The following is a 24795-nucleotide window of genomic DNA, read 5'->3' as shown; positions in this document are numbered from 1 at the left end:
ATGCATATTTCAGCGATAACTCCCAGTGTCCAGTTTCCTCCTGCTGGCCTAAAACAACAGAGTTCTTCATTTTGGGATTAGAGCTTCTCTCTGGAATTGCGGCACATTTCTGAGACCTCTAATTCATGTTCATTAAAGGAGAAATTCTACTTTCCTGGTGGGAGCCTGGGGAGTACATCTCAGTGAGGCAACATACACTGATTTTAATCATGATGTTCCTGCCATGAAGTTTCTGTGGGTGTATGGGGGAGACATTGAAATTCCTCCTAGGTACTACTATGACTTTACTTGTGAGAACTGCCATGAAGAGATTGTTGGGGCTCCTCTTTGTTGGTTTTATCACATAGATCCTGACTTCTGCTATCTGTAAACTTTTCTTCTGTACCTGCACTGCCACAAATTCCCTCTAGGCAGTCATCCTTTGCCCTCTGCCTGTGCGGCTTAAGTGGTGCTGGCCCCACTTGAGCGTAGGTCCTACACCTAAGTCAGTCAACTCTTCACAGCCCCTCAGCCATAAGGGTTGCTTCAAGGACAGCATGTGATCCTAAAAGAGTCAATGAACTCTATGAGACCTTTCATGGAGCTCCTGGGAGACACACAGATGCTCTCCTCCTGAAGCCTGACTTTGTGAAGAGAGGAGGGAGAACTACTGTGGATGTCTTCCATCTACTTGGAGGCTGAATCCAAAGCCAACACCAAGGGTGCAGCACTGGGGAATGAAAAGTGAGAAACTGGTCCAGATGACATTGTTTGAAACCCGAATCAAGCAATATAAGCTGGTCTTCTTTGTTATATCAGCCAATAAAACATCTTTTCTTGCTTAAGGTTGTTTGAATGGGATGTTTGGTCACTTGCTACCAGAATCCTATCTGATATGCTCAGTATGGTAGTCAACAAACAGCGTGAAGGACTCATCTACTCCAAAAATGCTTATCAGTAGATTTTAATAGCCAAGAATAGAACTGGTAAATTAAAAAAAAAAAAAATAAGTCATGAAAAAATAGAAAATACTTTTAAATAAAAGACTTCTAAGTACTAAGGTCACTTAAAATGACAACAAAGAATCAACTTTTATTTATGTCATTTAATTACTCCTATCCACAGGCTGTTCCAGGTCGTTTTCATGATTTGACCCTTTCTATGTCAGCCATTAAATAATTTGGTACAAAATGCAGTGTGGTGTGTTAAATAGACTTTGTTTTGAAATGTGGCTAGTTCTTTAACCTTGGGCAAGTTTCTTTGCCTCAACTTTTAGGAATATTTTTATGGTGATAATGTAGGTGAAGTGCCTCGATCAAGGCCTGGAATAATGTAGGTAGTCAAAAGTAAGAGCAGCTACTATTTATTGTTACTGCTATTACTATGGCCACTTGCTAGAAACGTAAGTACCTTCCCACGTGTTCTAGTTTTCATTACTCCTAGTCAGGGAGCTGCTCTACCCTCAGCTGCCTTCTCCTATTGTGGGTCCCTTCTGATGATCTGGAATACTAGCTCCTTTCATATTGATTGTAACTATCAACTAAATGGTCGCTTCTAGAAATTCTGTATTTCTCCATACCTGTTATTTCTGGACTTTTGATTTTGATTACAAACAATGAAGAACATAAAATATAGTTACATACAGTGGAATGCAGCAATCAAACAACAGTAGAAAGTGATGGATTGCAACATCTCTCTGTACACACAGGCATGTCTATAGTCCTGATTATTTCCTTTCGACCAATACTTAAAAAATCTGACATTGCACAAAAGTTAGCTTATATTATTTTACTATATGTTACCCCAAGAATGGCCAATAGAAGACATCTGTTGGTCCATTTCCCATCTTCTAATCAATCTTAGCATTGTTTCTCACTGGCTCTAGATTAGCCTCAGAGTCTTTCTCAATTCAAATCACTCAGTAGGCACTAATTACAGAATGCTGGTGCTTGAGCTGAAACCTTTCTTTATCCCCTCATCCCTGGGTTTCTTTTTTTTTTTTTTTTTTTTTTTGTGGTTCTTATTTTATTATCTGTGTTTCATGAACACTTGAAAAAATCATGTTGAAATGTATTAAGACATATAAAACATAGAAATACATGGCAAATAGTATATGATATACAATCTTTTACATTTTCTATTTATTAACTGAATCCTTTTATTTGTTGTATCCTGATAAAGGGAAAATAAAATCTCCTCTACTCTTCTGTTTCACCTACTTCTCATAGCTTTATGACAAATTATGCATTGTCATTTTGTAAACAAATATTCATGACATAATACAAAGCAAATTATATTATTTTTCATTATAAAGTGTTCTTTATCATTTTTCTAATATTTTTCCATGAATTAAATATTTCTGATATTTCTAACTTCTGCTTTTATACTCATCTGTCTAGATTTGTTCATCATTTAACTTTATACCATCCTTAAACATTTTGTTCCAGATTAATTTCTTGTTTATAGAAATAGCAGGGTTGCTGTGTGATCAAAGCTTCCAATCTAATAACTTTGTTTGCTCATTAAAGAGTACACTTATTCTCTCTCTGTTTATTTATATGATAGATATGCTTGCTATTAGTTTTTTTTTTTTTTTTATTATACTTTAAGTTCTAGGGTACATGTGCATGACGTTTATATCATGTATAACTCCCCAATGCAATCCCTCCCTCCTCCCCCCTCCCCATGATAGGCCCCAGTGTGTGATGTTCCCCTTCCTGAGTCCAAGTGATCTCATTGTTCAGTTCCCACCTATGAGTGAGAACATGCTGTGTTTGGTTTTCTCTTCTTGTGATAGTTTGCTAAGAATGATGGTTTCCAGCTGCATCCATGTCCCTACAAAGGACGCAAACTCATCCTTTTTGATGGCTGCATAGTATTCCATGGTGTATACGTGCCACATTTTCTTCATCCAGTCTGTCACAGATGGACATTTGGGTTGATTCCAAGTCTTTGCTATTGTGAATAGTGCCGCAATAAACATACGTGTGCATGTGTCTTTGTAGTAGAGTAATTTATAATCCTTTGGGTATATACCCAGTAGTGGGATGGCTGGGTCATATGGTACATCTAGTTCTAGATCCTTGAGGAATCGCCATACTGTTTTCCATAATGGTTGAACTAGTTTACAATCCCACCAACAGTGTAAAAGTGTTCCTATTTCTCCACATCCTCTCCAACACCTGTTGTTTCCTGACTTCTTAATGATTGCCATTCTAACTGGTGTGAGATGGTATCTCATTGTGGTTTTGATTTGCATTTCTCTGATGGCGAGTGATGATGAGCATTTTTTCATGTGTCTGTTGGATGTGTTCATGTGTCTGTATGGATGTCTTCTTTTGAGAAATGTCTGTTCATATCCTTTCCCCACTTTTTGATGGGGTTGTTTGTTTTTTTCTTGTATATTTGTTTGAGTTCTTTGTAGATTCTGGATATTAGCCCTTTGTCAGATGTTGCAAAAATTTTTTCCCATTCTGTAGGTTGCCTGTTCACTCTGATGGTAGTTTCTTTAGCTGTGCAAAAGCTCTTTAGTTTAATTAGATCCCATGTGTCAATTTTTGCTTTTGCTGCCGTTGCTTTTGGTGTTTTAGACATGAAGTCCTTGCCCATGCCTATGTCCTGAATGGTACTACCTAGATTTTCTTCTAGGGTTTTTATGGTATTAGGTCTAACATTTAAGTCTCTAATCCATCTTGAATTAATTTTCGTATAAGGGGTAAGGAAAGGATCCAGTTTCAGCTTTCTACTTGTGGCTAGCCAATTTTCCCAGCACCATTTATTAAATAGGGAATCCTTTCCCCATTTCTTGTTTCTCTCAGGTTTGTCAAAGATCAGATGGCTGTAGATGTGTGGTATTATTTCTGAGGACTCTGTTCTGTTCCATTGGTCTATATCTCTGTTGTGGTACCAGTACCATGCTGTTTTGGTTACTGTAGCCTTGTAGTATAGTTTGAAGTCAGGTAGCATGACGCCTCCAGCTTTGTCCTTTTGACTTAGGATTGTCTTGGCAATGCGGGCTCTTTTTTGGTTCCATATGAACTTTAAAGCCGTTTTTTCCAATTCTGTGAAGAAAGTCATTGGTAGCTTGATGGGGATGGCATTGAATCTATAAATCACCTTGGGCAGTATGGCCATTTTCACGATATTGATTCTTCCTATCCATGAGCATGGTATGTTCTTCCATTTGTTTGTGTCCTCTTTGATTTCACTGAGCAGTGGTTTGTAGTTCTCCTTGAAGAGGTCCTTGACATCCCTTGTAAGCTGTCATCCCTGGGTTTCTACATTTTGAAATTTTATTATTGAAATTGAGTGCATATTTTGAACTGTTTTCAATTTTTCCTTTAATTCTCTATATACCTTAGATTTGAAGGAGGGATTATTATTTGTACAGTCTTGAAGCTGGAGGCCTCATGACTCAGATTCCCTTTTTTTAGTGGAAAGGGACTACTTTTCTTGGATTGCTATTATCTTATCCCAACTGATAAGAACAACTGCCAAAAAAAAAAAAAAAAATACACAATGGAGGGAAAAAAGAATAGAAACATAAAGAAGTAAGATGAGCAGATAAGAGTCAGAGAGGAATCAGGAAAGAGATGTCATAATCCCAAATCCTAGACTCAGTTTTGATTAATCAATAAATGTGTATCAGAATTGCTGCTAAGGTCCACAGAGTGCTCAGGTGCACAGAAAAGTCAGAATGGTTCTTGCCCTTGAGGAGCTCACAAACTGGTTGGGAGGAGGAGACATATAGCACAAAGTCTGCAGTTACCAGACACTGTAGCAAGGGCTGGAATATGTATGAAGAGAATGAGATTCTAGGATGGAGTTCACTGACCTCAACTAAAAGGGCCCCAGTTTGACATTGTCTCACATTTCTTGTTTCATAAACTAAAGATTGGGTATGTGAGTTGTTACTTGACTTGTCTTGTTAGTTTGTCCTGTGGGAAGCCCTAGTTTTCATAGTAAGTCTGAGAAACCAAGTGTGGTGATGAATAATTTAAAAATACAGGCTCTTGAATCAGACAGTCCTGACTTGGAATGCTGACCTGTTGCTTACTACCTGTGGGATCTTGGGAAGGTTAGTAATCCCTCTGAGCCCCAATGTCTTGACTTAGTGGGTTGCTGTGGCTCTTAAATCTCATCTCTCTGAAGTACCTGGTGGCACATTAGGTGTTCAGTCAACTAAACTTTATTGTTGGTTAATTTTATTGTCATTATGATCAGGTCAGTAATCTGAACCCTGCTTCAATATTTGTGTTTTATTTGTCCACTTCTGAATTGGAAGTTTACTGTTTCAAATCCTAAAGAAAAAGATGAGCTCAACCTGGGACAAGGAAACAAGGATTGAGGATGTTGGCTGTAGTTAGGGGAAAACTTCTGGACTTTATGTTTGGGGTAGAGAGATGTAAGCCAAGAGATGAAGATCCCAATTGAAAGAGACAAACAATCAGAGTGTCAAACACAGAAATCCTAAATATGGGGCAAGGGGTGCAAGGAAACTGACATGGAACACAGTTTGATTTCTAAGTGTTCTCCAGAGGGGCAGAGAAAACTATCTCAGAGTTTGGGAACAGTTTTGTTGATGTGTTGACAGCTAAGGTTAGAGTGGCATTTCCTTTAGAATATCCCAAGTGTGTGGAAAATGACCTCTTACTGAATATTTTAGTTTCAGTTTAACTTCTTCCTGCATAATGAAAAGTGTTGCTTTTTTTTTTTTTTTTTTTTTTTTTGGTGGGGAGTCTTGGTGATAAGTTTGTTTATTTTATGGCTGTGTGGTTCATGGAGTCAATTATATTCCAAAGAAGAGAAATCTGACAGGACAGAAGAAATGGTGCTGCAGGAAGCAGATAACCACAGCAATAGTTTTATACTTGTTTCATGAAGAACCACAGACAGAGTTTAGCACGTGCAGTTAGTGTGGAGATTAAATGTGGCTGAGGTGGCTTTCATGAAATCAAAGTCCTTAATATTTGGCATCATCTCCAAACTGTTGATAGAAATTTGGGGTTGGGTAAATATTCAAGAAAATAAGGATAGATACTGTCTAAAAGCCCTCAACAACCTCACCAACTCCAAGTAAGTGATGTGAGCAAACATCTAGCAGGGGCATTTTCACTTAACCAAATGTAAGGTATAAAAATGCCAACTTATCAAACAGGTAGATTAGGGTTATACAAAAATATTAGGGCTGGGCGTGGTGACTCAAGCCAGTAATCTCAGCACTTTGGGAGGCCGAGGCGGGTGGATCACGAGGTCAGGAGATCAAGACCATCCTGGCTAACATGGTGAAAACCCATCTCTACTAAAAATACACCATTAGCTGGGCGCAGTGGTGGGTGCCTGTAATCCCAGCTACTCAGGAGGCTGAGGCAGGAGAATCACTTGAACCAGGGAGTCGGAGGTTGCAGTGAGCCGAGATCGCACCACTGCACTCCAGCCTGGCAACAGAGCGAGACTCCTTCTAAAACAAAACAAAACAAAACAAAACAAAAAAGTTAATAATTCATTACCTCTTGTAATTCTCACAATAAATCTCTGACTTTTGTATTTTTATTTCCACTTAACAGGTTCAAACGCATTGGGTAACTTGCCCCAAAGTCAACAGCTGGTCACTTACCAAGACTGAATTAGAACCAGGTCTGATACCAGCATACAAGCTCTCAACCACTCAGCTAAAATGCTGTCTTGAAAATGACTCACCATAGTAGTCATTACACACACACACACACACAAACACACATACACTCACACGTATTAGAAATTGATAATGGAAATAAGATTGAAATGTATCTTTAAAGACAATACATATTGTGTAGAAAAAATGCCACACTCACTAAAGTATTGTTTCTTCATTGGAATGTATGGATAGAGGGTTAGCTTTAGTCATTTGTATAATCTTGTTGGTAGAATGAAGACAAGTCATTTTTCTAAATGAATTTCTCTGTTGCTAAAATTCATTTGAGCAACTCAGGTCACAGTGACTTTATTTAGTAGGAGATAAACTAAAACTCTTGCTTCTGCAACTTCTTTGATGGGAAGGCCATTTTCAAGCAAACCCACTACAAGTGAGGTTAGATGTTCTGGGAGGAGATAGGTGTGCAAAAGGTGAGTGGAAAGACAACAGTAACCCTTAGACTGTCATGGGTACAAAATGTCAGGAGAAGCAGTGCATATTATAGGGTAGCTGGAATCATTTTTTTAAAGGGCAGGGGGATTTGAGTTATATATCAATGATCACTTTGAAAAGTTTGTCTTACTAAAACAAAGAGTTTTCAGTTAAAAAAATCAGAACACTGAAGGAGAAGGGCATGAGTATTCCACAACATTCTTAAATACACTGAATTTGCAGTATGTCTGTCTCTTCAGTAAGTATAAGAAGTGTTGGTCAGTGCAGTCAATTGTGAGGAATTGTAGGCGGTCAACATCACATAATATTTTGGGGTTCTGACAGTCATAGAAGACATGGAACCCAAACAGGAGTCAGCACCTGGAACAGGTAGAGATGAGGCTGGAGGGAAGCATGACAGTTGGTACCTTCACTCCTCCTTAGCGTCTGACACAGCCTGGCTTTTGTGTCCAGGTGGGTCAGAACCATGGACAATGGCAGCAAGGAACCTAAGTCTCACATTTGAATCCAGGACTGAAAAGGGTGAAACACTCTCTAAGAAAAACCACCCTTTGTCTTCAGGGAGCTCTGGCTGCCAGTAGGAGTCTGATCTGGAACTCTGGAGCAGTGATTGCTTATGCTGTCTTAAAGAAGCTGCCTTTCCACATATCTTCTTCCCATACTCTAAGCCTCAAGTGAGAGACAAGCCACAAATATTATGGATTCCTTAAGAACCATAATATTTGCCCCTCCCTTATGGTAATTCATAGGACATGTCATTAGTTTAGTGTAGATGTTAAAAATCTTAAAGTAACCTCTTTTCATTGTTTGCTCTGTATTAGGGTTCTCTAGAGGGACAGAACTAATGGAAGATGTATCTGTCTATCTATCTATCTATCTTGGAAGATATATATATATATATATATATATATGATGGGGAGTTTATCAAGTTTTAACTCACATGATCAAAAGGTCCCACAGTAGGCCATCTGCAAGCCGAGAAGGAGAGCCTGTCTGAGTTCCAAAACTGAAGAACTTGGAGCCTGGTGTTCGAGGGCAAGAAGCATCCATCACGGGAGAAAGATGTAGGCTAGGAAGCTAGGTCAGTCTCTTTTTTTCACATTTTTCTGCCTGCTTATATTCTAGTCTCTCTGGCAGCTGGTTAGATTGTTCCCACCAAGATTAAGGGTGGATCTGCCTTTCCCAGCCCACTGACTCCAATGTTAATCTCCTTTGACAACACCCTTACAGACACACCCAGGATCAATACTTTGTACCCTTCAGTCCCATCAAGTTGACCCTCAGTATTAACCATCACAATATCCAACTTTAGTGTATCACATAGCTATTTTATATGTATATATAATATAAACCTGCATACATATGTGCATACATATGCATATAAATATGTAATCTCATGTAATCCCCATATAAACTTCTAATAAAACAACACATGTATTTTATTATAAAGAAAACTGAAACTCACATTGACTGACCAGGCCAAGATGTTGGAACTAGTGAGATGCACAGCAGATGAGAACACAGGGCTCTAACTGTAAGTCTGGCGTCTTTTTAAATTCTGCTGTGGTTTTTCCTCAACATGAATCTTGCAGGCTGTCCTAGACATGATTGAGTCAGGACTTCCTCGGATATTAGCCGTGGAGCACAAGTCATCACAATAAGAAAAAGTGATGGTGCTACAACAACACATGCAAAAAACATCCCCTACAATTACATCCTATTTCACTGTGTTTGACTTCATTTTTATAGGACCTAGGTTAGGCTTTTGTTGGCTGACCTTTCACAGTAGGGTTTAGTCAACCGTTCAGTAGCATATGAGACAGTGTAGTGTGCTAGAAAGAGTGGGGAAGATTGTAGCCAAACTGACCTGGGTTTGAATCTTGGCTCTGGCGTTTTTGTGTCTTTTGCAGGATACTCTACCTCTTTGTGAATTTAACTTCCTAATCTGTGAAGGAGGAAAGACAACACCTTTCAGACTCATGGTAAAGTGCTTGATACAGTGGCAGTTGATTAACTGATGCTAGTATTACAGTTACCAGAGGCATAAGTGGGCCAAGAAGTGGAGGTGGGACCTGCAGAGCCATTGCAGAAGGGTCTCAATGGCGGCCTAGTTTCGAGGTCCTGAGTGATCTTCTGTTTCTCCTCAGCTGGGAGGCCTCTGGCTCTCCCTGCCTCCCTCTCCACCTTGCTGTAATTGTGTTATGAGGAAGAAGGGATAGCTGTGAGACTATCTAAAGAGGGTTTCAGAGTTTGCCTACCGCTCCCAGGTTCCCGGTAGTTGCCTCTAAAACTGAGTTATCTAAAATAGGTACTTCCACTGTGTTCCATAGCTCTCCTGGGAGGATTTTGGCAGCGGCTCATCTGTGTGTGCCTGCAGTAGAAGCGGGATTTCCAGTCATCCCATCACTTCTCGGACTCCCCCTGGGAAACCAGGGGCGACAATGCCCTGGTGCACTGTGGCCGGTAGACAGCAGAGGGCACCTCTTGCCTGCAATGGAATGCAAACAGACCCCGGAGCCAGAGATGTGAAACACGCCAGCCCCATGGTGACCACACTGACTGCTGCTCCCGGGTTTGTCTCACTCTATGTCACTACCTGCATTTGTTCTCTACTCGCCCACGTTCACCCCCACCCTCTGCTTGGGACGGCCTGTTGGTCTTTCATGACTTTTGAGTGAAGAGGGAACTTTGGACTCGGAGGGAGTTGATTCCCCTGCAAGCTGGGGACTGCCGGCAGTAACTCCTCCAGGTCTTTGTTGAGAGAGGCCTTTCGATCATGTGTGGAACTTTGTTTTATTAAATCTGATGAGTTCTATATTTTTGCCACATGTCACAGATCACCCACGTTGACTGAGCCCTGCCAGAGCTGAGCTGCTGTTACCCTGAAATGAAGCCAGATTTTTTAAGTGGGTGGGGGTAATTCCAGTTTGGTGCAATAAATTATATGGTTCTGCTTGATTTGTTTTGCTCTGGGCTGAGAGAACTCATCATGGAATGTATGTGGAGATGTGTGTGTATGGGGACGGGGAGCCAGCAGGAGTAAGGCAGTGGGGAGGAAGGAAGAGAGAATCACAGTGTGCTATAGTGAACCAGTTGAAGAGTAGATACAAGCATAGCCCCTGTCTCTTCCTTTCTGCCCTCTTCCCCACATCAGCTTGCTCTTTTTTCATATAATTTTAAAACTTGGGGCGGTTCTTCTAAAATCCCAGGAAGAAACTTGGGGACTCAAGTTCCCTATGAAGGGTAACAGAATTTCTTGTAATCCTATCTACTTCTTTATCACAGAAGAAAACTCTGGGAACTTAGAATACTAAGAAATATGACTTGTAGAAATCCACTTTTCTGCTGTGAGTCTGTTAATACTGAAGGAGAATGCTGGAGGGTGGCGATTATCATTCCTTCATGGCAATAATTTAAATGTGGTTGGGTTTCTGGGAAGATGAGCCTGGAACCACATAGATAAGGAAATAAGATTTAAACTTAATTGTTTTCTTAATTAACGGGGGGGGGGGGGGTGGTTGGAATCATCTGGACCTGACAGGCAGGGAACTAGTATATAAAACATAGTATGGTAGAGTCAGAGGGACTAAAGTTGGAAAATCTGTGTTCAAATCCTTACTCTGCCTCAAATTCCTAATCTCTCTGAGACTTGCTTTTTTAATCAGTAAAAATGAGGATAAAATCAACCTCACAGGACTCTTATGAAGATGAGATGAGAAAATGTGGGTAAACTCTTCTGTGACATCAAGAGAGCTCAATAAACATTTATTTTTTACTTTTAAAACAGTTCTGTGGGCATGAGGGCAGATTTGGATGTTGTCAAGGAAAGAAATCCATTTGTCTTCTGGGACTTCTCTTTGATGGGACAGTGAGATCACGATGGTGCAACTTTCCTGGTATCACAGCTGGAGTAGGAAAGCCTACAGCTTTAAGAAGGACTTCTGTAGAGAAACTAGGAGTCATATTTTGAAGACACATTGTATTTATAAAAAGTATCCTTCATTTACTTCCAAAACAAATAGGTTTAAATAAGCCCAAGTTTTTATTCCTTATTTAGGATTACTTTGCATGTAATTCCAGGTTTGGAATCTTACAAATAAAGTTTTAAAAAATTTCAGTGAGCTTCAAAAAGCAACAACAACAAAAATTCCTAAGTAAAAAGAACACATTCCTCCAAGTTCAGAGAACTCTGAATGGTAGAAATTTGCTTCAAAAAAATCATACGACTGAAAAATTTTAGCTCACCAGAGGGATGAAAAATTTTTCTCACAGTGACATTTATTTGCACTCGTACAGACATGGGACTGAGTTGAGTTGTGGGTGATTTCATCAGCATGACAGGAGGAAACCTTGGGCTTTCTTCTCCACTATAACATAATTCGTTGAAAGCCAGGATTTTGTTGAGAATCATTGCTATATAAATAAAATAAACTGACTCTCTTCACTAACCTGTTTTGTGTTAGAGGCTAAGCTCTCTGCTCTCTAGGTGGCATCTCTATCTATTACGAAAACACCTATGTTAGGCTAAAAACATTCTCAACATTTCTGCCTCTTATAACCTTGTAGAAAAAAACACTTGAGCAAAATTTTTAAAAAGCCACTTGAGGAAAAGATTTATAATACCTTGGTAATTGAATCATGAGCTGAGAAGGCTTGCACATGACTGTATGAGGTTGCCCTGTTGGAGAAGCCTCCCTTTTGCTTATTCTCCATACCCATATCTCCCCGTTTTGTCTGTCCTCCCTAAATCCTTTGGTCTTCCTAACCCAGGCACCAGTAAGCACTGTTTCTTCATGTCCTCTCCCCGGGCATGACCTTTCTTGATCTAACAATCTTCCCAAGTCACATTACTATAGGAAATTAGCTAACAATAGTGTTGACACCTGTTTCTCTCAGCTTCATCTTCTGATTTCCCTGACTATACAAATATTCACTTTTCCTACTGAAACTTTTCACAGTAATATTTTCTCTTCTGTTACACCTGCCAAAATGTAAACCTTATTAAAAGCACTTATTAATTTAAAATCTCTTGAGTAATAGCCTTAATCACATGGAATTTGCTAAATCTTTCTGGAGTACTTTACTATAGAATGCCACGTGTATTTCTACTAGAATTTCCCAAAGCTGCACTATTGGTAGAACAAACATTGATGATTTATGATTTTGCAGAAAATAAATTGCTGTTAAAAATAAATAATTGTTTTCAAAATGAGAAAGCAATTTAGGCAAGTTTTGAAGACAACTGGAAGACTCTTAAAGCCATCAAAATGAACTTGGATCTTTTAATAGCTCACTGCTTGTTTTCATCGTGACAGGATTTATATTATTCAATTCCTTCAACTCTACTTTTCTTTCACACTCTTCTATTTTCTGCATCATTATAACTCAGTATTTATGGAGTCTCCTTCCTGTGCCCGAGGGCAGTGTATATTCTGTTGGGCAGGACTTGAAAGAGGCAAGAAGAAGGGATGGGACATCATTAGCTCTGACCACATCCCTGCTCTGGTTTTGAGAATTGTTAGCTTTTTTTTTTTTTTTTCCAAGTGAATCAGCATTAAAAGTAAAAAGGGAGATCAGGGTAGTATGTTTCAGAGAGGTTAGCATCTTTTTTGACAGAATTTAAGATACAAGTATAACAATATTCTAACTATATTTTTGTCTTTCACATATAATTTTGGACAGTGAGTAATTATCTTCCATCAAATAACTTTCCTCCTGACTCTTACTTATTCCCCATTATTCATTCAATATATGCTTGTTGAAAATCTTAATGATCACAGCAGTGGTTTAACTATAGGAGAAAGCAAAGCCATAGAAAATAGACTTTCCCCCATAATTTGTTCACAGTTGCAACCAGGATGAAAAGTATAGAGTGGAATATATTAGGTAATAATGAAGCAATAAAAAATTGAGACATTAAATACAATAAGAGCAATATCAGTGCATTTTCAAGGAGCCTAGAGGGACAAGAGAGCACAGATGTGGAGATGGCAATTTGATTGTGGAAGGAAAAGAGTTTTACGGGTGATTATGAACACACACACACACCACACACACACACACACACTCATTTCTTCCTCTTTTCTGCCCTGTCTTGAGTCTTGGAATGCTGACCTCTATGGACTTCTTCATCCAGCTTCCTTGCCATCTGGCTTCCTGTTGGTTCAACCAATGGTAGCTAAAAGCAGGTGAACAGAGAGACTGGGATATTTCTTCTTCTGACCCCTCCCTTCTTGGCTTAGCCTTGGCAGCAGCTGCATTGTCCCCCATCTTTGACATTAGCTTTTGTTGGACAGCCTCTCTTCCAGGTAACACTGTTCTCTCCCCTTGCTGTGCAAGTCAAAAGTGGCTAACAGGTTTCCCTTGTTGTGATTCCCTAACTATAGACCATATCTCTGTAAAAAATTTGTTAAGGCTTTTGAGTTCCATTGGTCCTGTCTTCTGCTGGAACTATGACTGACATAGCAGTTTTTGTAGGTGAAGAAAACAATATGCAGGGAGGCTAAAAGCAGGAATATGCTTGGGCAAATGCAGATGGATCAAATGGAATAGTTAAGTGAGAAAGTGTACCACGTAAATTAAGTTTGGAGAGAATGGTAGAGGTCAGGTGGAGAAAGACATCATGTTCCAAGATATTTGGAGTCCTCCTCTGAAAAGGGAAGTCACGGAAGGTTTTTGGGTACAGAAGGCATATGAGAAAATAATGGTTGAATGTGGACTAGAATAGAGAAAGGAGAGTGACAGCAAGATAATTTTTTGGGAAGCTATGACAGAAATCTCAGAATTCTTATTGGGAAAGTGTCTTGGTCTTCGTGTAAGCAGCATGCTTGAGAATTTACTGCTCCAGCCTTGAGTCTTAAAGGATCGCAATGTGGGTGTCAGTTGGAACTCTCAATACTCACACAGAGAGGAAATAATTGTTGGCTTCTTCTGGGTGACTGTGTGAGTTAGAGATCCCCTTAGCAGGTGATAACACACCTTTGCACAGGAAAAGAACTAAACAAATGACAGATGACTTTGCAGCAAGGAACATTTTAAAGAGAACATGTTTCCACCTTAGTGATGTTTTGAATTAACGATCCAAATATTACATTTCTTACAGATGTTGGAATGGCATCTGCATTTCCCAGATGGGTTTCTGATGGCTGCAGCTGTGCCCCTTCATAGGTGGAGTTCTGAGAATCCTGAAATTTGGATGATACCAGTGGTGAAGCCATAATGTTGTTGGGCTTTCTGTGTGCATAGTTCTTTGGAGAATATGGGATCCTTCAGGGCCAGGTCTCAACTTTCCTGATAGAGGCTAATTTGAAGTCCCACAGTTGGAGATAATATAGAGCAAAATCTCTGAATGATGGTTTTGGCTCGTCCTTCTCTTTTGTGTGTATAGTTGCCTTTGATATTGTATAGTTTTCTTTGATAATAAATAAGGTACATAAAGATACAAGGAGAGGGGTTTTTAACCTTTGTACTGTGTTACTCCATTTTCTGCTGCTATAATGCAGTACCAAAGACTGGATAATTTATAAAGAAAAGAAATTGATGTCTCACAGTTTAGGAGTCTGGAAAGTCTAAGATTGAGGGACTGCATCTAGTGAGGGCCTTCTTCATGCATCATAACATGACAGAAGGCATCACAAGGTGAGAGAGAGAGAGAGTACCAGTTTAAGTTTCTCTTCCTCTTCGTATAAAACTACTAATCCTATCATGAGAGCCTCACCCTTGTGATCTCATCTAACCCTAATTACCTCTCAAAGGCCCCGCCTCTCAATATCATCAGCATATGAATTTGGAGATTAAGTTACCAATGCATGAAACTGGGGGACACATTTAAACAAAAGCACATTTTGTGTTGAATAATTCTTTATCATAGGAGAAGGAGCTGTCCTGTATATTGTATGATGTTTAGCAGCATCCTTGGCCTCTGCTTTCTAGATATCAATAGGATTGCACCCTTGTCCCTTCCCCCATCAGTTCTGACAACTAAAAATGTTTCTAGAAATTGTCAAATATTCCATAGTGGCAAAATCATACCTAAGTGAGAAGCCCTGTTGAGAGAAAGTAATAATAAAAGGACTCTCCTTGGCAAGTTAAAACAATTTTTCCCAAGTGACTAGTGATGCACATTTGCAAGAAACTGATACAGCTAAGAGCTTTGATGTGATACAAATGGAGTCAAGGATGACCCAAGCCCTCAGCCACATCAGCATGATGCTCTCACTGCCTAATCAATCAACTAAAGACAATGGGAAGCAATATATTTCTAACTATGTAGTGTAGCCACAACTTTAATTGTTAGTTGGACCATTTCTGGCTATTTCACTCCAGCTTGGGACTTCCTTACTGGCATAATCATAGAGGCTGCTAAATTTGCCTTGTTGCTGTTTTATTGTATAGTCTTGGACATTTAAAGCAGGAAAAAGAATCCAGGCTTCTCTATACTTACATAGTTTCAGAGATTCTTTAGTAACTAGAAATGTTTAGGAACTTGTCGATGTTTATCAACAGCAGCCCATTAGTTGATTGTGTCCCAATTGTAGGTCACAAAATCATTAGTGGGCTATAGTGACTATTTTTCTAAAAATGAGGTGACATAAAACTGAAAACATTATATTGCATTACACAAAGTACAGGTAAATACCAAATTGAGAACTATGGTTTTAGTTATGGGTGTGGGTGTGTTTGTGTGTTGGGGTGTGATTTCTTATGAGTGATAGATAAATTTAGAAAATATTCCTGTATATGGATGAAAAAAGAAAAGCTCTGATTATTCATTATCAGCAAATCATTTGGTTTTGAACCACTGGGTAGAATAACCTTTGAATTGATTTCATCTATAATTCAACTGCTATTCTTTAGTATATTTTAAAGTAAAAATGATAAAATATTTGATGATTGCATGTTATGAACAAGTAATGATGTAAAGACTATGAGAATGTAACACATGCCTTCAAAAATTAAGAAATGCAAATTTTAAATACTGGATATGATGGCAATGAATATTTGCAAGGAATGGTTGACAAATGTGTGGAACACATATCTCTGCATAAGATCAAAGATCTCTGAAGGCTAAGGTTACTAGTGAAAGCTGCATTAGGAAGGATGAGTCTGTGCCTGGTCCCATAACCAAAGAAGATGTGTGGTTCTGGGTGGGAAGAGGAGAGAGGTGGGCGGTCCAGGCTGGTGACAAAATGTGGTGGGAGACAACAAGTGGACTATTTTGCTAAAGGATTTTTTTCTAGGTAGTTTAGGGTAAGTTATAAAGACATATGGGGCCAAATTTGAAGGGTCTCAAATGAAAGTCCAAGGGGTTTTGGATATATTCTGAATTCAGGTGAAATCACGGAAGGCTGTGGAGCAGGAAATTCCAAAGATAAGCAGGGTATTTTATTCATTTATTCACTGAACAGTGTGTTAAACACTTCTTACATAACAGTGAAGGGGTGGATGAGGCCAAAAGATGCGTAAGATCTTCTTCTTTCTCAATTTTCTTGAAGTCCAGAAGGAGAACCCTACATACAAATAGACTCTGGAGTAATACAAAAACAATAACAAAACAAAATGGCTACAAGTAATCTGGGGAGAAAGAGGTTGATTTTGCCTGATACTTACAGCATTTTTATTTGTATATATGGGCAAGGACTTCATGAACAAAGTCACAGAGATGGGAAAGAGGAGCTGGTAATTAATCCAGTTGGGCTGGGGCACATGCATGTGAAAGGGAATGTTTGAGGGTAAGACTGGTGAGGCTGGTTGGGACCCCAAGGAGGAGGGCCTTGAACACCATTTGGTGTGTATCCTCCTTTTGGCAGTCAGGGGCACCTGCCAAGACTGTCAACCTGGAGACATGCCATCAGAGGTCTGCTTTAACGTGAGCAGTCCGGGGGTCATGTGTGGAATGGATTAGAGCAGGAAAGACTGAATTACTTAGCATTGCACTAGGAAGTTTTATTTCACCTCATTCCTCATCATTCTATGAAATCTAGGGTGAGTCAGGCTTTTTGCGTATATGGGATTGACAGGGCCAGGAGAGTGTCGGCAAGTGTCAGTGAGTTACTAAGCAGTAACAAACCACATTGTCCACTGCTAAGCATACTGTTCATTGAGTAATAGTCAAATAAAAATAATAAAAGGGTTTTTTGGTCCAACTTATTTTTTTGACCAATTTTTTATGTTGTTTAAACATTGAAAAAAACAATAAAATGACAATATTCAAACAGCTTTTAAAACACAACATCAAGTCTCCGCTTTATTTCTAAGGCCCAGAGCCCTGGAAAACAGCTTGTACAGTACCAGATTTCTAGAGTCTTTGTATTTCCTTCTCTCTGTGGATCAATAAATTAAGTAACACGTCAATACCGAGATAGCAGATGAACATCTGTCAGGGAGAACTGGTCCTGGGGGCTTTATGCTGTGGTATGGAAAGTGTTTGATCTTGGTGTGCCGTCATAAAAGATGGGAGAGAGTTTATTATCTTTTATGATCCCGACTTACTAACAATACCTGACAGGGTGATTGTGCCTTAGCCTCTAGTTGGAGCTTGGGATGTTCGCTTTGGTTTGTCCCCGTATGAGGCACAGAACTTGCTGGTGAAACATCAAAACAAGCTATAATATGCCTCTGGCAATGGGATTCATAACAGCTGCAGGGCTTTCCCCTGTAGGGGCTGGCAGGAAGAAGAAAAATGAAAGTAGAACAATCAATCTCTATAGCATTCTATATATTAATAATGTTTGCCAGCTCCAGACATTGTTTAATCAATACTGGATGCAGGAGTTGGCAATGTTTTATAATAGTAGTTATGCCTTGTGGAAACAGCCTGAACCCGTGGCGTAGGGAAGTGGGAGGGTTCAGAAATATCCACAGTGTTAAGTCCTTTCATATCCGGGCAGTAAAGGGTGCTAGGAACTGACTAAAATGACATAAAAAAGATTATGTCTCAAACTCAGAAGACTAATTCTTGAAGTTTTGTTACAAGAACGGATTCCAAGAGAAGCTGTGCAGCCCCTCCCGCTGTTTTCCTTCCTCTTGATTGTCTCAGCCTCCTTTTCCCAATGTCTTCAGTAAAATCTGAAGAGGGATTCTCCTCTGAGACCAGCAGAAGAGAGGCATGGTGCAACCACCAGGGGCAGCCCATCAAGCTGAGCCCACAGGATGCTGTGAGCCACTGAGGCCCTAAAGAAAAGCTTTAATTTCATGGAATTTGGGGGTTAGAGGGGACTGCACACAGGGAGCCTCACTGAACTCAGATATTTGCAGAACAATAAAAGTTCAAACAAAAGTCATCTAATGTCATCGAAGAATGTTTGGTTTAAACTTGGATGGCAAAAGCATAGAGGATTTTTCTTTTGGGAAGTTTTAATTGATGGAAGGCAATCTGAGCCTCCTAGATCTTCCTGCTAGCATGGAAAGTAGAATGTAGCCTAGATGGGACTACTGTGAGAGGGGCATCTCAGCTTTCACCAGAAAACTTCAATTTAACAAAACAGGATGGATTTCTTTTGATGGAGTCAGCTGTCATTGGCCATCTTTTTCAGGCCCCTAGGTCTAGGAGTGTGCCCTAATGTACACTAACAGCAACTACAATGAAAATCAAAATCAAATTAACTCTTCAAACAAACACCAAAAACCAAAACTCCAACACAAACTTCAGTCCTTTTATTTTCTACATGTCTTTCCCCTGCCCCACCCCCACCATTATATTTTGGCATCATTTAAACTCTGAGTCTGTGGGAAGTTTGCCATGCAAGACGAGGGTGTGCACACACATGCATCTAACAAGCTGAGAACCAAAGCTGAGGTGGCAATTTGCTCATAAACCAGATAATTAAGGATGTGCCAAATTACCTGTGGGGAACCCGGGATTTATCAGTGGTTTTTATTTACTGTTTAATAGTATAGCATGTTACATAAACCTTTAAGTAAAACAATTTGATTATAAAAATGGCCTTTTCAAAGTCACAGCACCTCCCCTACAGAGTTCTAAAATCAGTGGAAAATGGGCAGCATCAATAAACACGGTGACTTATGTCAATAAATGTTCTGCCCACCCGGGCATTTGTTAACCAAGACTTGTATAAGGGCAAGGTGTAAATATGAAAATGTATCTCAGTTCTCCTTCTTCCATCACTAGAAGTGTAGAAATGTAGATATCTTTAAGCTGCATTTGAAAACTTATTTCCTTCAATGAATCTAGTTCAAGAATAGTCTTTTTTACTCTTTTTTGTTTAAGTATTTTTGCGTTTTTTAAGGTTGATTTTTGCTAATGGGACTAGAACAGTGGTTCTGAAACTGGGCTGTGTATTAAAACCACGTGGAGAGGTTTAAAAAGTACTGGTGTCTGGGTTCCAACACCAGAAATTTTGGTCTAATTGTCCTAGAATTAGAAAAATTCCCCAACTTTAATGTGCATAGGGATGACTTGGGATTTGTTGCAGAATCTAATCAATAGGGGTGCATGTTGGGGACCAGGGGAGGTGGATGTGCAGGATAAGATTCTGCATTTTTGACAAGCTTCTGGGTTAAGCTGCTGCTGTTGCTGCTGCTGTCTGAGAGTACATTTTGAGTAGTGAGTGTCTGGAGGAAGCATTTTGAGTATGGATTTTTTTTTCCAAAACAATCTTTATCTTATGAAGGCCAACATGGAAGGGAGAAAGAAGGTACGGTGGAAGGCCCTTTCCACCATTCACATCAGTCTTTCATGTGTGGAATTTCTGAACACACTGGCCTGGACCCTTTCACTACTTCCAGTGTGGGTAAATCCTATCAAAAGCTAAGATTTTCCTAAAACAACAAAAATATGATCTCAAATGCACCATGCTGAGTGATGGTTTATGCTGGCTAGGGTATTTCTAGGTATGGCTGGAGTCAGGAAAGGGAGAGAAAGCACATGTTCTGACCTTGATTGAGTACTTACTATGTGCCAAGTCCTAGTCAAATTCTTTGTACTCACTGTGCTATTCAATCTGGGAAGGTGAGGTTATCACTCCCTTTTCACAAATGAAGAAACCAGAGCTAAATGGGAAAAGGTACTTGACCAAGATCATAGAATTAACTCTTGGAGGAATCACATCTCATTATTGCCTATTTATGTTTTCAGAGTCCAAACAGTTCCCCTGCCCCCACCACATTGCCCATCCCTCTCTGTAAGCCTGTCTTTTCCTGTTTGGATGACCTGGTTTTCTTATTCTTTATCAAGACTATAAAGTTGTTTCTTTTGCTGGGTCACAGCTACTCTGATAAACCAATTTATGTTCACATATTAATGGGTTCGTGGGCTACTATCATTGTCTTGTGACATAATTATTAAGTGTTTTCTCTTTTATCTTCATTCTAAAATGATAAAGTTTTTCTGATTGAGTTTCACTGTTTGCCCTGCAGCTCTTAAGTGATGCCAAAGTAACCAGTCAGTTCATTAAGAAAAACAAATCTGTCAAGGGATGTATTTGAGGTCTTGTGGAACAAGCAGCTGCTTGACTGACAATGTTATTTTCTTTCCCCTGGTTTGGTTGGCATACCATGGACCCAACCACAGAATCTTAAGTACTTATTTTTAAAAATTTACCACTGAAAGGCGTCTAATCGGGGTGGCTTTCAACGTGCACACAGTAAAGCCATTCATCACAGCTGGCTCCGAGGAGGACACAGCACTGTGGGGTTTCAGAGACTGAAGTCTCACACAGGCCCTCCCACTCCTTAGCCTGACCCTACACCTCCCCAAGCTACATCCTTCAGGTCCCCAGAGCTCTCTTGGGAACAAGATGGAGACTTTTCTTTTTCTCTACTGAGACTTTCCAAAGCTTGGGGCACCTACTGTGCAGGGTATCTGTGTTAGGGAGAGGACCCTGGATATGATAGACTAGGAAACAGGTAGCAGGGCCTTCGACTGCTACTCTCCACCCAAAGCTGCCTCTCCCAACAGCTGCAACTGCTAAAACAATCTTGTTCTTTTGTTTTCCACACTTAAAGAAAGGCCTTCAGCCAAACTGTCGCCTCTGACCTTGTTTTATATTTCCAATGTGCATTTTATTAACTCCTTTTTCATATGGTACATGTGGAGCCTGCCACCAGATGAAAAGGAGGCACATTTCACAATTCTGATGGAAACAGCAGCTCCCTAGGAACAATTTTTGTAACAAATATATCTTTTGTGTGGATCCGAGTTTCACTTGGGTAAATGAGCTCAATGCATAGGTGATAAAAATGCATTGAAGTTGTGCAAATCACTTAATTAAAAAAATACAAATGCATTAACCATGCATTTTTCTTAGAAGTTATTTTGACCAGTAGATAATTGAAGAGCACTAAATGGATATACTCTGTTGTCATGGTCATGGTGGAACTTTAACTTTTATTCTTCAACTTGGCAATTATAGCCTTAAAAAACTGATCCAAATAAAAATTCATCTTGCATACACTTTCATTGATTTCTAACAGCCCTGTTCTTTACAGAACAACAGCCGGGAAAATCATTTCTGTCTATGGAGGAATGATATACTGCCATTAAAAAAAAAAAGTTAGCTCCCCACCCCCACCCCCACCCCCGCCCGCCCCACCGCCCCCGTCCCCCCCCCCCCCCCCCCCGCTCCACTTTCTTCCCCTAGGACTGTGTGCCTGTGTGCAGGGGTGTCTACCTAATTGGCCACAAGAGGGAATTAAACTAAATAAAATCACTATCCACGGGGGGCCTCTAAATATGCCTTTTTAATTTGAAAATTTTTGTGGGTTATAGTGTAATTCAAGCTTTTCAAGGTTTATTAGTGCATAGTTGTTCACAGAGCTCAAGACTCCAAGTCTAATACGCTCTCCGCTGCTAATACAGAAAGCCAAACTGCCTTTCATCTGCCGAACGCATAAAGTGACACAACCCCTTTTAAAAAAAACTCCCTCAAATAAAATGCATATTAATAAAAGTGACTGAAGGGAGTTGAAGTTGGTAATTTGTGCTGCTGACTTGACACGGTGTTCGTCATTGCCTGTCTGAGGAACTGTGTCAATTCATTACCTTTGCAGGGAACGCACTGTGCTGATGATAAAGACGTTGCTCGCAGATAGGCGTAAATGCCCGTGACCTGACGCGTTTGCTGTGGTCCGCGTCAAAACACGTCGCTCTGTGTAATTAATTGCTGCGAGAGGAAACGGACCAATGGCGCCTTCTGCTGTGAAACTGTTAATGGAGAACTTATGGAGAGAAAGTCAAGTCCTCCCATCCAAATTGGAATGCGAAATAAATGTGTTGGAAGGTGATGACAGAAATGAAGTAAAACAGTTGTTTCCTGATCCGCGTGCCAGGTGTGTCACATACTGTGATAAATAAGATCTGCGTCTTACACTCCAGAAATTGGGGAATATTACAAGCGTTTATTATAGTAAGGTACAAAAAACGCACTTGAAATGCTTTGTTTCTCCTGGCACCAAACAGTGAGCAGTTATTGCACAATGCCTGGAGCTGCTAATTCCTTTGTTTAGGTTTAAGCCAACACGGCCTATTAAAAGCTTAAATTCAATTTTATTGTTAAGGTATTTATTAACTGATTATGAAAAGACATTAAAAGACTCATAATTAAACTACTAAGTTGTTCCTTACCTTGATTAATTCTCTCCTTTTCTTAGACAATAGAAAATATCCTTGTGTTTTGAGGTAACTGTTCACTCCCTTGACATTATTTGCTTCAGCTCTCACCTCTGCACCAGCCAGAGCCTTAAATTAAATATATCTGTGAAAGCCAGTGGGTTATGGTTACAAGCATTTCCCCATAGCTACGGTGTGTGCAGTGCTTATGTTTAACTTTAAAACCATTGCCATGTTTCACCTGAGGAGGGAATGTGAATGATTCGTGGCAACAATTTTTAAAGTGCCTTGCTGATGTTTTACTTGTTAGAAGTCTGTTGCCAAATGGTACATGTGTACGCGTGCGCACATACACAAGCCAGGGCTTCACCAGGGCACCCACCTCTGTCTTCTTCATGGAATGATCTTAGTCTTGCTAAAATGATCATTCCACTGAAATTACTTTTCTTTCTTAGTTTTTTAAAGCCTTAAAATATTTTAATGTACTGTATTTCATTTACTAATTGTTTTATCTAAAAACTGCAAAAGATATATGACATTTTCTTACTAAGAACAAAAGAAAAATTTTATGAAAAATTATTGGAAATTCTGACTATACATTATAATCTTTTTGACTATATAAAAATCTAAATTTATTATATATATATACACATACACAATCTTTTGATAATGGAACTTATGTATTTAAACTATTTAGTAAGTTTTTAATAGCAATGATTACTCCTTGAATAAACTTCATTGATTGCAATACCACCAGTAGTCAAAGCGGGATTTAAAACTTAAAAAAAAAAAAAAAAAAAAAAGGAATTGCAGTAACTTTGGAAACACAAGGTATTTAGTTACTGTTGAATTATATATTTTATTAAAATCTTCCATTTCAGAGCCACATCCCCCTGCTACTGTGCAGTCATTTAAAATTGGTTTGAAAGATGAGGAAGTCTAATTCTTAAAGGGGCCCTTTACGCATATTAAGGAAGTTAAATACAACACTTAAGTTAGAATTGACAGCATTATGAGTCAAAAAATTGTAAAATGCCAACTACAGCTATGTTTCTTTTAAAGATATCAGCTATAATTTTTGTAGTTTATGCATATTATCATGAATTTATAGACAGTACTGAAATTTTGAAGGAAATCTCAACTTCTTTTAAAAAATTTTATGTATGGGGCAAATTTGAGATAATTGAAAACTTGAAATTTAACTTTTTAAAAGTGCTGAGTCACTGCTAATTTCCAAAATTTAAAATTAATGCTTACTAAAACTAATATCTTTACTCTGCACAGCAGATTCAGTTTAAAGTTATCAAGATAAGAAGTTCCTGTTTGCCATTTAAAGTTGTCTTATTTCATGAAAATATTACTTTAGAGACAAGTAGCTGAAAGTTTTTCAAGTTGTTTTTCATACTCAATAATATTTTAAAACATAATTAATATTTTAGATGATATTATTTGTGCAGCATTTGTTCAGAAAAAGTTAAAATTATTTTATCTAAATTATTTTTGTTTTAATCAATCATTTTCCTTTCATTCATTAAAAAACTTATAAAAGTTTGATTGTGTAGTTACTTGCATCTTGAAAATGTAACATTAGCCTGTTTATTTCTCACTCTTTCAGTAGGGAAGATTTCATTCATTCATTCAGTTACTGCTTCCACAAGGATTGGTTATTTGTAATGGGTACTTCCAAATCCTACAGACTTACAATAGTGAAAACACAGTTCTTGTCCTTGAAAATCTTGACTGAACCAAGACTTGGATGTAAAAAAAGAACTTGGGAGAAAACATGGCCCAATTACCTATTTTATTTCTGCAAACTTAGAGGGAGAATCAAGAAGAAAATAATCTATAAATAATTAAGATTTGGCTGTGGATAAAACCATCTACCCAATTTTTTAGTTTCTCATTCCATTAATTGGTCTCTGGGCCTCCCTTTTGTGTTTTTGTCTACCGTCCTTTCTCCAACTCTCACACCACATGAATCATGTCCAATGCATCCACAGCCCGCAGCTCTTCTATGATTGTTCCTGAAGTCCAACCAGTGTCAAATCAGCCTCTCTGTGTCTAGATGGTTTGCTTTGGCCAGAAGAAAACGTAATTCCCACAAAGGGGTGTATCTATTTCT

Source organism: Trachypithecus francoisi, unplaced genomic scaffold (genome assembly GCF_009764315.1).
Source record: "Trachypithecus francoisi isolate TF-2019V2 unplaced genomic scaffold, Tfra_2.0 Lachesis_group15, whole genome shotgun sequence".
Taxonomy (NCBI): domain Eukaryota; kingdom Metazoa; phylum Chordata; class Mammalia; order Primates; family Cercopithecidae; genus Trachypithecus; species Trachypithecus francoisi.
The sequence above is the reverse complement of the archived record's forward strand: the minus strand, read 5'-3'. Positions refer to the sequence as shown.